Consider the following 14971-nt stretch of genomic DNA (forward strand, 5'->3'; position numbering starts at 1 on the left):
CTTCTACTGATGCAGGCACCTTTTGGATAGCTGACATTTTTGCTGCCATGGGAGCTGGAGGGAAACTCTGGTAAGCACTAGCTGTAATTTCTTTGCAGATGGAACACATCCCCCTCAAAAGAAAAAAAAAAAAAATCTATCCCCTAGTGTAATTCCCCATTTTAAGTAAAAGTTTAGTTCTTCCTCATAAGAAGTCATCAGAATATGATTTAAGTAATCATAAACTTCAAACATTTTATTATGAAATATATTCTTATATCTTAGGACCAGAACATTGTACTCTGCCTGTCTGGGTGAAATCTCACCTCTTGAAACAGATTGCTAAATTTCTGTTCAGTTCAGGAGGATAAACAATTCCTATATTGAGCACTTTGTTTTTAAAGTATTGAAATAGTTCATGAAGTAAGGGCTTAATCAGCATTAATGAAGACAACCAGAGTCTTCAGTCATTAATAACTGAAGCTATTCATTCATGATATAACAAAATGAAAATTTTCTTTGCACAAATAAGTTTTAACAAAGAGATGTTTAAAATCCAGAGGAAACAGTAAAATGCATTGAGTGATTAAACAGACTACAGTTTGATATTTTCTGAGTATCCATTAAAATAAAGGGTTTAAATAAAAAAATTGCAGATAGAAACAAAGTATTCCAGATGTTTTCCTGGTAGAAAACAAAAAATACAAATCGAGCACATCATTTTTTTAATAAGAAATGAAAATGTCGGAGTCTTGTCCCTGCAGCAAGAGCAGGACATTGCCTAAGACAGTCACACAGGCTTCTATCTGGTAAAAGAAGATACACTCAGCTGGGGGTGGCTTATCAATAGAAAAATGAAAAAAAGAGTTGACTGGTAATGTGAAGATATGAGGGTGTCCTCTTCTGCTGTTTTTCCAGCTGGAAGTCTCTGCATCCTGATTTGGAGCTAGCCTGGCATCTGGAACCAATTCAAGGGAAGCATGAAAATCTTTGAGGAAAAGTTAGTTCTAACCTGGATGCTATTTCTGGAGAAGACGGTATCTTTGACTGCTACTAGCTCACCAGCTTGATGTCCACAGCAGCTGTCTGTAGCCCTCACTACCTGTTCTAAACAAAAGATTTGCAATGCAGAATAGGGAGCAAAAAAATTGGAAAAACAACCCAAGAAATGTGGTGTGTTGAAAACCCAGTGCTTCAAGTAAGCAATAAAAATCGAAATTGAGCTCCCCCTAGGAAGAAAACTCACAATTTGCAGAGTCAGTTTTATTCACTTTATAAGTGAATTTTTAAGTGTCCTCTGGTAGTCCCTCAAAGCCACCTGCCATAGAACAGGGATGGTGGATTATGTGGCATTCCCTTGGTATGTGGGTTTTTCAGGGTCTGACCTTCGATTATACTCTCCATTCTTTATAAATAAAAAGGCTGTACATATTTTTTTAACAAGAATGATAATGTGTGTGTGCATGTGTTATGTATATAATAATGTGTACATATACCAAATTATAATGTACAATGTAGATCATACTAATGTATCTACTATATATATATATGAGATGTGAAAAGCATTGCACAATTCTACAAAACTGTCAATACCAACTTTTGAATCACTGCTGATTATTGTTCAATGGTTTAAAAAGTTGAGTGATGACAAACTGGCATTTCTCTTTTATTCACCTCTTTTGCAGATAGAGGCCATCCCCAGGCAAGGCACCTGTTAGATGCCAGTGTTATCAGATGGGTAGCTTATTCCCTAGCGTGCACAGGGACTGGCATCAAACCTCTAAGCAGGAGCTGCAGAGGAGCAGCCTTCCCAAGCTCAGTGCTCCATGGAGGCACATCTGCAAGGTGATGGCAGGTCATGCACAGACAGGCACATTCTCTCCCTGATGCTCTTCACCTCTTTCCACTCATGCATCCATTTGTACCTCTTCATTAAAGCATTGCCATTCTCAGCATAAAGACCTGGGAGGCTAAGGGTGCTTCCCAGCACCCCCCTAGACAGCATCAGTTCTGGAAAGAGCAGGAACAGTCCATGTAGACAGAAGAATTTAGGCAACTTGGCTCTCAGAGGTGTTTCACTGAAGGCCTGATTGAGGACATGTTGCCAATTAAATTACCTCTCTGGCAATCTTTACCTCTAGTGCTAGTTTGCAGCACACTGGCAGCAGGCAAAGGACACTGTTCCCAGCTGGAGATGACAGAGAGGCTCCCTCAGATGACACAACACCTTTTTCCTTCCTCTTTCCTTCTGCAGAAAGGGAAAACACAGCTGTCAGCTCGTAATGTAAATCCAGGTCCCAAGCCAGGTCCTCCCCCACCTCCAGCATGGTGTGGCTGGCAGTCAGGATCTAAATGAAGGAGTCCTCACCACTACATTTCCCTGTCCAATCAAAGCAGGGAGTATATCCAAGTATTCTGCCACTCCTGGGTCACCAGGCTCCTCAGAAATGAGATGCCTTCTTTCTAAATTTGGAAATGGGAGAAAATGAGAGGAAAGGAGAATAAAGGAGGAGGAGGAGGAGGGTGGGAGCATCTGTAAATGCTGTCCTTTCTTCTGGGCTTGAAAATAAGTAGTGTCTACAGTTTCCACAAACTCAGAGGTGGTGAAGGCAGGGAGCTCTGCCCACAGCCCTGCCCATAGCCTCCCATCCTTTGTGGATCGCAGTAGTGCTTTTCAGATAGAGGGTGGAAGGGTTGGTCACCAGCAAGACCCTTGGTGTGTTTGCAGAAAGACATGGATAATATTTAGAAAGTAGAAGTGGCATCACAGTTAATAATCACATCTTTCACTACTATTTAAATATTTTCAAAGTTTAGTAGTTGTTTAGTGCAAAAAAGCTCTGGAGAACTGGTGCCAGATTTAACATCGGCAGGGATTTGGATGGGAATTACCGACAGAAAGTTATACTGCTTTTTAAAATAAATTTGGCACCAGACACAACAAAGATTGCCATCATTGCTGCAGAAGAGAAAGATCAATAAGTATGACAAAATACTGGAAAATAATATTTATAGGCAGAAAGATTAACTGGGAAGCCTATTAAACAAATTACTATGTTTCCTTCATCTTAACTTGCTATTCCATATCTTGTATTTCCATGTAGAAAAATTAGATATCGGGGGTTTTTATATTTAGGCCTTACTTGCAGATGATCTCAGAACATTTTTAAGGGAGTATTCTTCTAATTGTAAATTAGTCTTATTTGGATATCATACCTATGTGACGGTGAACATGTTTTTTTATTTAATAGTCATGAAAATCACTCATGATGTAGAAGAAACTATACTGATATTTCTTCTCTACCCTTTAGTACCCATTAAAACCCCACTGGAACTGGCAAAAAAAAATATTTAAGTGTCCTTCTGCTTTTTATTAACCTTTCAATAGATTACTATATTTTCCCCAGAAATATTTTGTTCAGTGTTGAACCTCTTTTCCATTTGTTTAACTGTATGGGATAAACCAGGGTTCAATGAGAAGAACATTTTTACTCTGTGGAGAAATTATATTAATATTTATATTAATAACATCTGTCTGTCCTTATTAACAGAAGTTTCTAGAATTTGAATGTGGAGCACTGGTGTATTTTATCATTGCGTTTTTCTTTGAAAGAAACCTAACATATGTAAAAAAGGCTGCATAATAAGACTAATCATTAAAATATGTTTTGATGCAATGAAAACCCCATAATTACAATATTCTAATCTGCTGTTTACACATTACAGTGCTGTCAGTTACATCAGTGAGGTGTCATATATTCAAGATGTTTCATGGCATGGAAAAACAGACTTATTTTTTGGTCTTTACTTTCACAATAAGTAAGTTTTCCAGAACTGGTCAAGTGGGTCCAGTGATCTTCATGCTCTTTATATCTCTAAATCAAATTTGCAAATTGGGTATGATAACAGGGCTTATAAGATAAAGAAGATTACGTACTTAAAAGAGTATAACACCACATTTGCCAATTAGTTGTCTTTTTAATTGACTGTACAAGGAAGTGGCTATTGCCAGGGACTTGTTCTTTTCTAATTGGAATCCAGTGTTCATGAAGCATAATTATTTGCTAGAGCAACTGCATTGACATCCTTAATTTAGTAAAATCCCTGTTCTTCAAATATGCAGGCAACTGTCACAGTTCCATCAAATTCTGTGGAATAAGCTACATATGCTGCTATATAAATCCAAAATTCTGGTAAAATCAACTAAAATAAATTTTAAAAAGCATAGTGAAGTAGCTAATCTCAGCAGTAGAAAATTTTCCTTATTAAAAAATTCCTTTCAAAATTCAGATATTTGTTTGCTACCTGCCAGAGCTGAAGAATGTCAAGAAAATTTAGATTTTATATGTGGGAAAACTGACTGATGGATATCATAAATGACTGTTTGAGAACTGAATTCTGAAGTAGATGCCATTATACACTCTCTGCCAGTTAACTGAGTGCTGCTGTATATTGCAATTACCTAAGAGTTTCATTTTTTTATTTTATTTTTACAAAAACAAATCCTTCTATTCTGAATACAGTTGATTATTAAACCACTAGCAGAACATGTTTCTATTAAAATAGTGCAGTTCTCTTCAAATGCTTTGTAGATTCTTGTCTTTTTTACTTATATTTAATTTATGTGAGGAAAAAAACAGGTTGAAAGGCTCTGGAAACATCAAAATAGGTAATTTTGACATCTTTGAATGAAGGTCTTATGGGTTTTTTTCTTGCAATGGCTTTTTGATTTGGTTTTTTGTGTTTCATACAGATATGTGAAAAACCTAAATTGGAAAGAGTTGATCCATTTGAAACTATGTATTTTTCTTTTTGCTGAACAAGTTTTCCAGAATTGGGATCAAAATGTCTCTCTCTAGAAAATTCTATGGTTTCGAAGGATTTTCATTCTTCATAAAGTTCTAGTTTTGCTTTAAGTTAAAGAGCAGACATTACCAGAGTTACAGACAAAATGGCCTCTAATAACGCTCTGATGTCTAGCCTTGAAATGTAAGCAGACACAAAAGTTTTAAGACAAGCAGCTTTTTGGTGTCAGCTTGAAATTCAGAGACACTTCTCTCTGGTGGCTCCATTTAGCAACTACTGAAGAGTAGAACTGAAACAAAAGAATTACATTGTCTGAGTATTTTCTTCAAAGAACTTTTATGCGCACTGCCAAGGAGATGGAGATGCTCTTCTGGAGAAAATTAACCCTTTGAAACCTGAGAAAAGTTCAAATCTTGCTTTTACCTTTCAAAATTTCCTGCAAACCATGCAGTGGTCATTGGCTTGTGCAAAGTGAGTCTTAACTGTCTCAGAGTGGTTGCCCATGAGTCTCTGCCAAGTTATCCTTGCATCAGCAGAGAAAGGGAAGCAGAAATATGTGAAATTTGAGGATGTTATTCTAAAATGGAGGCAAATAAACTAAGATCTTAGGCTTTGGGAAGGCAAGGTTATGTTTTTCAGTGGTGGCACAGTGGATTTGTCAGGGACAAATTTCCAGATTTCCCAAAGGGATCCAGATCCTCTGACCCCTTGGTGACAGTAATGACAAGTTATGGTCCAAACTGTAACCAAGTCTGATTTTGTCTTTTAGTTGGCTTCGGATGACTGCACCCCCCATAGTACTGCCCAGAAAAGGTCTCATGCCAGCCAGAAGGAAAGAAGATGAAAAGCTTCTTACTCAATTGCTGGCATGACCTGCTACCTTGCCTCTCCTATGTGACAGCCAAGAGGAATAACATAGTGTTGGTGGCAGAGCAGCTCTGAGCAGTTTTAACTTTTTTTACCATCATGATTACTGATGGTAAAAACCATCATGAGGAATGCACTTGATGTCCTCATCCTAAACCTTTTCAGGGATGCTTCTGTGGAAGCACTTCTGAGTCAGCACAGGTCAACACAGCCCATGGCCAACAATACGACACAAAGAGGGTGTTGATGTTCTGATTGATGTTGTGGTTTCACCCTCCTAGACCTGCATCTACTGCCAGCAATGGGTAGTCTCATGTGCAGCATTAAAAATGAGAAGCAAACTTGCACATTCTTCAGCTTTTAAAGAACTGACAGCCCATGGTGTCCCTCTTGCTGTGGCAGCTGTTCACATTTGCAGAGCATGGGCAAGAGGAGGGGCTGACATGCCCAGGCAGGATAACTGGCAGGACTTTTGGAAGTGAAAAATGACAGACAATGATATATGTGGATACGTGAAACAAGATAGCTTTAGATATATCACATTTGTCACAGGAAAGGGAATGGCTCAAGCAAGTCTGCATGCCTAAATGAAGCTCCTGATCAGGAAAAATGGAAGTGCCAATGCGCTGAGCACGTCAGAAACCGTTGCAGGGCTTCCAAAAGCAAACCATGGCTGTGCAAACCTCTGTGTCCTTCTGTCTTCAGAGATTAATCAGATACAAAGGACTTGTTGGAAATCTGTGAGAAATCTGTAAGAATCTGTAAGAAATCAGGGCTTTTTGTAGTGCTAGTTTGTAATGTGATTCTTCCTGGTTTTGTCCCCAGAATAGGTGATCCTCAGGCTGAGTATCAGCTTACCACTAAGAAAACAAAACAATTTAAAATGTGTTATATAAAAACCAACTATATTAACAAATTGAGATAATCTCTATATTTTTCTTGGTTTCTACTTGTTATAAAGTATATGGCAAACTTCTTTCCTTTTCCTGTCTTTCCCAATAAACTAGCTAAGTAAACAAAGTTCTGACAGTATTTATATATACTAACAGATGCATATAAGCTCTTTTACCAATAATTTAAGCAACCTTTATAGAACATAATAAAAAACGACATAGTAAGTGAAATGCCTACCTTTTTCCTTGTGGTTTTTTGGGTATGTTTGTTTGGCTTTTTGGGAAGAGGTTGTTGGGTTGGTTTGGGTTTTTGGGGTTTTTGTAAAATTTTTAGTCCTGGAAATATTTTTTTTTAAAAGAAGTTTGCAGTACTGTAGTGAAGACTATCAGGAGAACTCATTATGAACTTTTACAAAACTTGCTGTTTATAATAGTCCTGCTATATTGTAATAATAGCACTCAGGCATTGGAAAGATTTCCCACATGCTATAACTGTAGTTGTGTAGTTGAATTCTGGTACTTGGTAGTTTGACATCCAGTCCTGACTGGAGCAAATGTGGGAAAAACATACAAACTAAGCCTATATACAACTTATTCCATGTTGATTTTTAATACTATTCAGTTCTACCAGAGAAATTAAAACAAACTACAGTACAGGCGATGACACAGACTACATTTAGAAGTAGATCTCCAGGGAGGAAAAGATGAAGCATTCCACTGGATTAATAGATTTGTGCTCAGAAAACTATAAATTCACCTGTCTCTCACAAATGTAACTACTGACTTAATAAAGAATACCAAGGCACTGGAAAAATAAACATGTAAAAGAGATATTTTAAGGCATAGGCACTATGTGCTTTATGCTACACTATCCATATTGTGTGGTTTGTGGTTTGGAACAAAAGCAATTGCTCAGTAATTTCTCCAGAATACTAATCATAGCAGCCTTGTATGCCAGTAACCTGCCAATGAACTATGGCCAGAAGTGAGTCCTCAGGTCCATATTCTCAGATGGTAAAATGGTCAGAAGTGCTGCACACACAATAGTTCCTACTGACAAGCTGGAAGGTAATATTCCCTTGTCGTTCACAGAAAGAGGCATTTAATATATAACTCTAAGTGGCAAAAGAAGAAGGAAGTGTTTGAGCATCTGTGGCACAGTAAACTAAGAGGGCCAGCTCACCAAAACTCATGAGCCTGACACTGGGCCACAGGCATAATCTATTGCATCCCTTCAGGCCCCTTAGGAATGTACTTTGGGATTCTATCCTACCCCACCCCAAAACAGTGAGTCTAGCAAATTCCCATGCCTCTTACAGCTCAAGCCAGGCAGCTTAAGCCATTGTGCCATGTGAGTGTTGAGAAAAGTGACAAAGAACAAAGTGGTAGAAGAACCTTGCTTTGTTCAAATATCAACAACGTGCTTGCAATCTTTCAGATATTATATTGAACTAGTCAATAAGTCAAACTCAGGGCTGTTCTTTATTGAGTTTTTTTTTTTAAGTGGTGCTCAACAGATACATAATTAAATTTTTTAGGGCATTTTAAAATTATCTACAGGGTGACTGAGTTGGATTTTGATTGGCTGTGTTTAATAACATGTTTGTTGGTACTGTAGAGCAATATACCAACATAATACAAAATGTTCCGTTAGAAATGCAGATTTGTTATAAGAAGAACATTTAAATTATTTACCTTCTGGTAATAATTTTTTTTACTCTCGGTCATATATTAAAATCAATGCATTTTACCCAATGACAAATATAAAAAAAAATCTCACTAACATCCTCTCACGTCAGAAATATCCTGGCTGTGAGCACAGTCCTCTCCATCTGTGGTAGATGACTGAAGAGATAAGCAAACTGCTGTTTCTGAATAGGGAGGAAGAGTACATGTGTATAATCATAGGCTGTTGAATCACCTTAAGGATGATAGCAGCAAAGTGCCAAAATTTGATGGGGATTTCTTTTAACATCATCTTACATAACAAATTATTACTTCAATTTTACAGTTGGGAAAGTGAGGCATAGACATGTTGTGTAATTTCTCCACATCTGCTCAGGAAGACTGCTGGCAGTGCTGATAAGAAAACATTGAACTCCTAGCAAACTAATGGATTGTTGTACTGTCCTTTGTACACAAGTCATCCAAAGTAAATCAGGAGTAGTAAGTTAGAAAATAATCTTAATTTTGATGCTTTCTCATAAGATCTTACCTTTTTCTAAACCCTCAATAATGCTTGTTCCTAACTCGTTCCATACAAGTCCTTTAAATTTGAGATACTAACACAATTCTGGCCAAGATCTGAGTTTCTTTTAAGTCCTGTTCCCCACTAGCTTAGAAAAGGTGAGCTGTGCATTTTGGGGTTCTCTCCTGCAATGCACTATATTGCCTGCATAATTTACAATTGACCAATTGACTAGAGTACTTAAAATGCAGAGTTTCCAACAAAGCTGAAATAAAAATCCCAAATATTCTACTCCTCAGCATGCTGAATTACTGAATTACTAGCTCAAACAAATGCTTTTCTGATAAAAAATGCAGAAGGCTCAAAGACCCTCTCTAGAAAAATTATTTTATATTAGCATTAACCCTTCACTTGTTTATTTTTCCAACCCTCCATCCTAAATTGTTCTTAAAAATCCTGCAGAGAAAGGTTTCCTTCAGGCAAATCCCTCTCATGATTCTGCCACAAACCTGATGCTCTCATGTCATAGAAAGAATGCTGAGTCAAGCCCCATTCTGCATGCCTCTAAGAGGGAACTAAATGTCTGAAATGGATAACAAATCTCAAATTTACTCAGACAAAGCTGTTTGGAGCAAAATGGACAGAAATGTGCTAAATGGCAACATGGCAAATGCTGAACCCCTTTAGTAACACATCCACTGAAAATGAGGGGACTTGGTGGGACGCTCATAGTTAAGCTCCTTTCCAAATATCTCCTGAAGGTAACTTTGCCTTTCTGTCTCCTTAGAAAGAGTTTCTGTCCTCTGAAACACTGTGAGCAAAGTTAGGGGAAGGAAGTGGAAGATTTTGGGGCTTCTTTTCTGCAGAAAAGAAGGGCAACTTAGGGATCAATAAATGCCACAAAATTCTCTATTTAAATTACAAAAAAAAAAACCCAAAACAACCCAACAAGTGCTATTCAGTACCCTCATACCACTTGTAAATAGATTCATAGAACTTTTCAGAATTTAAATCCAGAATAAAAAATAATTAAAGTTGTTGCAGTGTGGTACAGCTACAACTTGTAACAATGACACTAGCGATATGGAAATATTTATTTTATGTAAAAAAATAATAGATTTGTTATTAAGCATTTTGTCAGAGCTCTGTGACAAGATCCTGAAATAATCACATTAGGAATCACAAAACCCATGATCCTTAGGGAGACAAAGTCTTCCAAACCTTCTCCCTTTTTTAAAATATTACTCCCAAAGCAGATTCTGATGAGTGGACAAAGTAACATATTTACCCACATTTACACAGACAACTGAAAGACAAAATCTTGGAGGTACGTATTTGATATATGCTAGTGATAAGAGTTTGTAAGTAAGGCTGCATTTAAAGTAACAATAAATATAAATGCTTAGTCTTCCTTATATTATTTTGGCAGAAGGAGTGCATGTAAATATTAAATTCATAATTAAGGTTTGTTTACCTGCAGTTTCATGTTTGTCAAGAAATCTTTAAGCTGCAAATTTCATTTTAAGTAATTGCAAACATCTGATCTAGTGCAATAGTTTGACAGCTGGAAAGTGTAACAGAGAAAATGTGCAGGAATTTGCATTTCCACAGCCTAACACAAATCAGACTTCTGCTACTCTGCTGCCTTTGTACCAGCCTCTTTCATCAGATCATGCATTTTAATGAAAAAACATTGCAGTAATCAGTTTGAGAAGACATAAAGCCAGGGATAGAACCTGACTTTAAAAAAGCAAAAGCCTGGAAATATTCTCCAGTGGGAAGCAATTAGAACAACCCAGGAAAGTTAGGTGTTATTGAATGCTGCAGAAGGCAAACACAGCAGTGCAGCCATGGAAACCATCAGCAGGTCCTCTCTGATGGAATGCACAGAACCTCAGAGGGATACACAGAACTACCAAAACTGTGCCTCCTTCTTTCTCTGCTTCCTGCTTACTTCCTCTTCTGTCTTGATATGAATCATAATCAGTGAACAGGGGAAGAGGAACTGTCAGTCAATATGCCTCTGTGGATTCCAGAGATAGACTCCTGAAGCGCTTATCAATAAAGAAAATTTGTTCTTTCCCCCATAAAATATGTTGCCTGAGGCTCCAAACCACAAGACTACAATTTCTTTTAAAAAATGGAGTCCCACTCGACAAAATTTACTAGCCAGCAGATGAGTGCCCCAAAATGCCACAGTTTTGAGTAGAGGATACACAACTTCTGAAAATAAGCAAAAAACCAATCAGACAGTATATGCAAATGATCCAAATACACAAAAATAGGTATCTTCATAATTCATAAACAGGTGCTTGCAAATAAATATAACCTACAAAAACCAACACTCCATTACTCTTGCCTTATTCTCTCTTAACTAGAGAACTATATGTGTTAAAAAATCCCCCAAAATAACAAAAAATAATGAGTGGTATTCATTACTGATGTCATTCCACTGAAGTTAGCACAGACACAGTGGAGAACAGAATCTGGTTAAGCATCTCAACTACCCTTATTTAGAGGAGTACTACTTAAATAAACTTCATTCAGCAATTGTTTCTGCAAACCCTAGTCCTTTTGATGTGTCATCATTAGTGGTAGTTATTAAAAAAAAAAAAAAAAAAAAAAAAAAAAAGAGAAGAGAAGAGAAGAGAAGAGAAGAGAAGAGAAGAGAAGAGAAGAGAAGAGAAGAGAACCAAAGAAAAGAAAAGAAAAGAAAAGAAAAGAAAGAAAGAAAAGAAAAGAAAAGAAAAGAAAAGAAAAGAAAAGAAAAGAAAAGAAAAGAAAAGAAAAGAAAAGGAGGAAAGTTTAACTTAAGACTAGTTTAAAACACTTAAGATACCATACAAAATGGTATTCCAAAACCATATATAATACATCAAAAAGAAATAGAAAACAAACACAGACACTTTCATTGTGTTTTGATAAACTTAACACATTCATATGATTAATATATTTGAACTTCAAATAAAGAAGGATCTCCCTGTCTGAAATTCCTGTAATTGAATGTAATTGTTTCAACGTACTTTTTTACATGGATACTTCTTTACACATCTTCTCTCTTCAGGTAGTAGCCAAAGACTAGCAGTCTTGGTAAATCCTTGTGTAAGCAGCCACAGAAGTGTTTAACCATAGCAGCATTCAATTCACGCTGACCAAATTTAACAAAACCCCTTGCCTTTCACAATGACGCTTTTACCATCATTTATCTATATATCTGACATAAATCCAGTCACAGGCATGATGGTGAAAGGACTGAATGGATAGAGGAGCCATACTTTTGATTTGTTTTGTGGGGGGTTATGGAGTTTTTCCACAATTAAGGAATGAAGGAAGGAAGGAAGGAAAGAAAGACAGAAGGAAAGACAGAAAGAAAGACAGAAAGAGAGAAAGAAAGAGAGAAAGAGAGAAAGAGAGAAAGAAAGAAAAGAGAGAAAGAAAGAAAAGAAAGAAAAGAAAGAAAGAAAGAAAGAAAGAAAGAAAGAAAGAAAGAAAGAAAGAAAGAAAGAAAGAAAGAAAGAAAGAAAGAAAGAAAGAAAGAAAGAAAGAAAGAGAAAGAAAGAGAAAGAAAAAGTTATTTTTGAGGGGTTGGGGGTTTTTTGGGGGGTGTTGGGTGGTTATGGTGGTTTGTTTGTTTGTTTTTATTGCATCAATTTTTCTTTGACATTCCTCTGAGGAATTACCTCACATTTATTATGATGCCCCCGCTGCCTGCGGGGGTGAGCGGGGAAGAAGGACGTGTCCTGCTCTGGGGCCGCTCCCCGCCGCAGCCGCTCCGCTCCGCGCAGCCCCGCGGGGCGGGAGCCCAGGGGTCCGCGCACCCTGCCCGCCGCGGGACGCCACTGCCACCTGCTGAGGGCACCGAGCTACTGACGGCCCCGGGCCCCGGCAGCCCCCCGAGGCCGCCCCCGGAACAGACTGCGAGGGATCGGGGCACCGCCGGGGCCGGGCGGCGCGGGGGATGCGGGGGATGCGGAAGATGCTTTCGGTCCCGCACTCGGTTGCAAGAGTTTACCCAACAACATCACAGCGCTGAAGGACGGTGTCAAATACAGATAGATTTAGGGCCGCTGGTTTTCTTACCTGTCCCTCCCCACAGCTTCTCAGTTTACCAGCTCCAGCTTTCTAAAGCAGACGGTTGGGATGTCTTAAGTGAAATGAAATGCTTAGTGTCTTCATTGTTGTGGTGCTTCTCTACAATATGTGTCTTACTGTAGTTTTTTTTCCCCCTTTTAAAAAGCACATTATTTGCTTCCAAAAATGTGCTTTAGGAAGAGAATCTGCCTCTTTAGTGGGCAACAAATAATTATGCAAGAGAAGTAAGGTTACACGGTGAAAATTATTACTGCAAACTAATGTGGGGCATGAATCCAAAATGCCTTTAGTAAGGCTCCTCAACCAAAAGCAATGTGCAAAAAATATTATCACATACCATATTAATGAAAGAAAACCTGTTTGTTTTGTAACAGAATAAGATCCAAATCAATATTACTCAGGGCCTAAAGGAACATCTGTCTTCCAAAATTGTCATCAGCATTTCAAATGCTCCCCTGTTTTGAAAGTAGTCAGTAATTCCTTGTCAGTTGAGAAAAAAAAAAAAGCAATAAAATGTTCATTACTTTCTGAAGCCTCTTTGTTTCAGCAGGAAACTGCCTCTACTGTTACGCTACTCAAGTGTACAGATTCACTCTGGAAATGGAGAGGTATCCTTATCTGTATGGATTTAAATATGGAAAGAGACATTGAATGGAAAGAACAACTTCAATAAGATATTTTAGGTTACAACTGAATCGTGTGTTTATGGCCCCAGACAGTGTGCTCTGCAAAGTGTTCCAAAACACTCATCTCTAAGCTTTCAGCTATTTCTCCATTCTGCTCCAAATGCTCTGTGAAACATTTTAAAGAATAAGAAGAAAAAAAAGAAAAAAAGAAAAAAAAAAAAAAACACACAAAAAAAAAAAAAAAAAAAAAACACAAAAAAACCCCAAGGTTTGCTATCAGAATCTAACATAAAGAAGATAGAGTAATTATGACAACCATTTTGGCTGAGTTATAAAGGCAGCTTGCTGGTTTTACTTACCACCCATGTTTATCACTTAGGCCATCGTTTCTTTTTGAAATATGTAAGAGTTTTGCTTCCAGTACATGATCTTTACACTATAAAAAAATTGTAGAACCATAGTTTTATGGTGAATCTTTTAGGAGATAATGGCTTAAATTTCTAGTTTCCCTCTTTATGGCAGTGATAGGATAGCTGCTTCTATAAACCAATCTAGATAATATGTCATATCTCTCTTCAGGAGCTACTGCACACACGATATAGGAAACTCTCCTGCTACTGGTTACTCATTAAAGTTAAGTGGTAGGGATCCACATGACAAGGTTAAGTTTCAACACTTTAAACCCTGCTGAAAGTTGCTAATAATAATGTTTAATTTTCATTCCAAGCATTTATGGTATCATCAACTTGAGCTGGTTGTTTTCCTCTTCTCATTAGTTGGAACCAATGAAACTCCCTGCAGAATAAAAATCTTCTGGCAGAATAACAAAATAGAGGCAGGATTTGACCCCAATTTAAATTAAACAACATAAATGGGTTTAATGGGAATGTCCTATTCACCAGAGGTAAAGTTTGATCAGGATTTTTAAAAAGGGCTAAAGATTGCAACACCCTAGCAGGGAAACGTTAACAAAAACATAATATTCAAATTGGGAGCACTCAATGCTTTCTTTAAATGGTCCACTATGTAGGGCAATTAAAATAATGAGTCCCTTACTAAAAAAAATTAAATGCTTCCTTTTTATTTGTGGCTAATAAGGTTTCCAACAAATCATCACCCACAATCTCTTAATATTGAAAAGGCATGCTGCAAAAAATTCAGCCAAGTTCAAACCATCTCACAAGGAAAAGAAAGAGATAAGAAAAGGAAGGATGTTTGCTATGGCAGGGAGGGCAGGAGAAAGGAATGGGAAGTCAATGGGCTTCAGAGGGTTGGGACCCATGGTGGAGACAGGGCAGGCACCTGGCCTCATGCTGTTCTTCAGGGTTATGCTCACATGGGACTGTGCTATGATGCCTCTCTCTGCTCATTCTCCTGTCATTCTCTCTGCTTCTCTCTCCTTTTTAGAGAGGCAATTGGAGGAGCTGTTACACCAAAGGCAGATACCACTGCTATCCTTTCAACCCCCTGCCCCCTGCACGTAAGGTTTGTGATTTTGCAGCAGGGGCAGGGTATCAGCA

At 37.8% G+C, this 14971-nt stretch overlaps 1 long non-coding RNA gene across 1 annotated transcript; it reads right to left on the bottom strand.

The window, feature by feature from the left end:
- Positions 1–1648: 1648 nt before the first annotated feature.
- LOC136358385 (uncharacterized) lies at positions 1649–13832 on the bottom strand. Its single transcript, XR_010743075.1, has 3 exons — positions 13811–13832; positions 5209–5295; positions 1649–2227 (listed from the first exon to the last, which is right to left on the bottom strand). It is a non-coding gene; the product is annotated as an uncharacterized lncRNA (long non-coding RNA).
- Positions 13833–14971: the final 1139 nt, after the last annotated feature.

The sequence above is a fragment of the Sylvia atricapilla genome, chromosome 3 (assembly GCF_009819655.1).
Source record: "Sylvia atricapilla isolate bSylAtr1 chromosome 3, bSylAtr1.pri, whole genome shotgun sequence".
Classification (NCBI taxonomy): Eukaryota; Metazoa; Chordata; class Aves; order Passeriformes; family Sylviidae; genus Sylvia; species Sylvia atricapilla.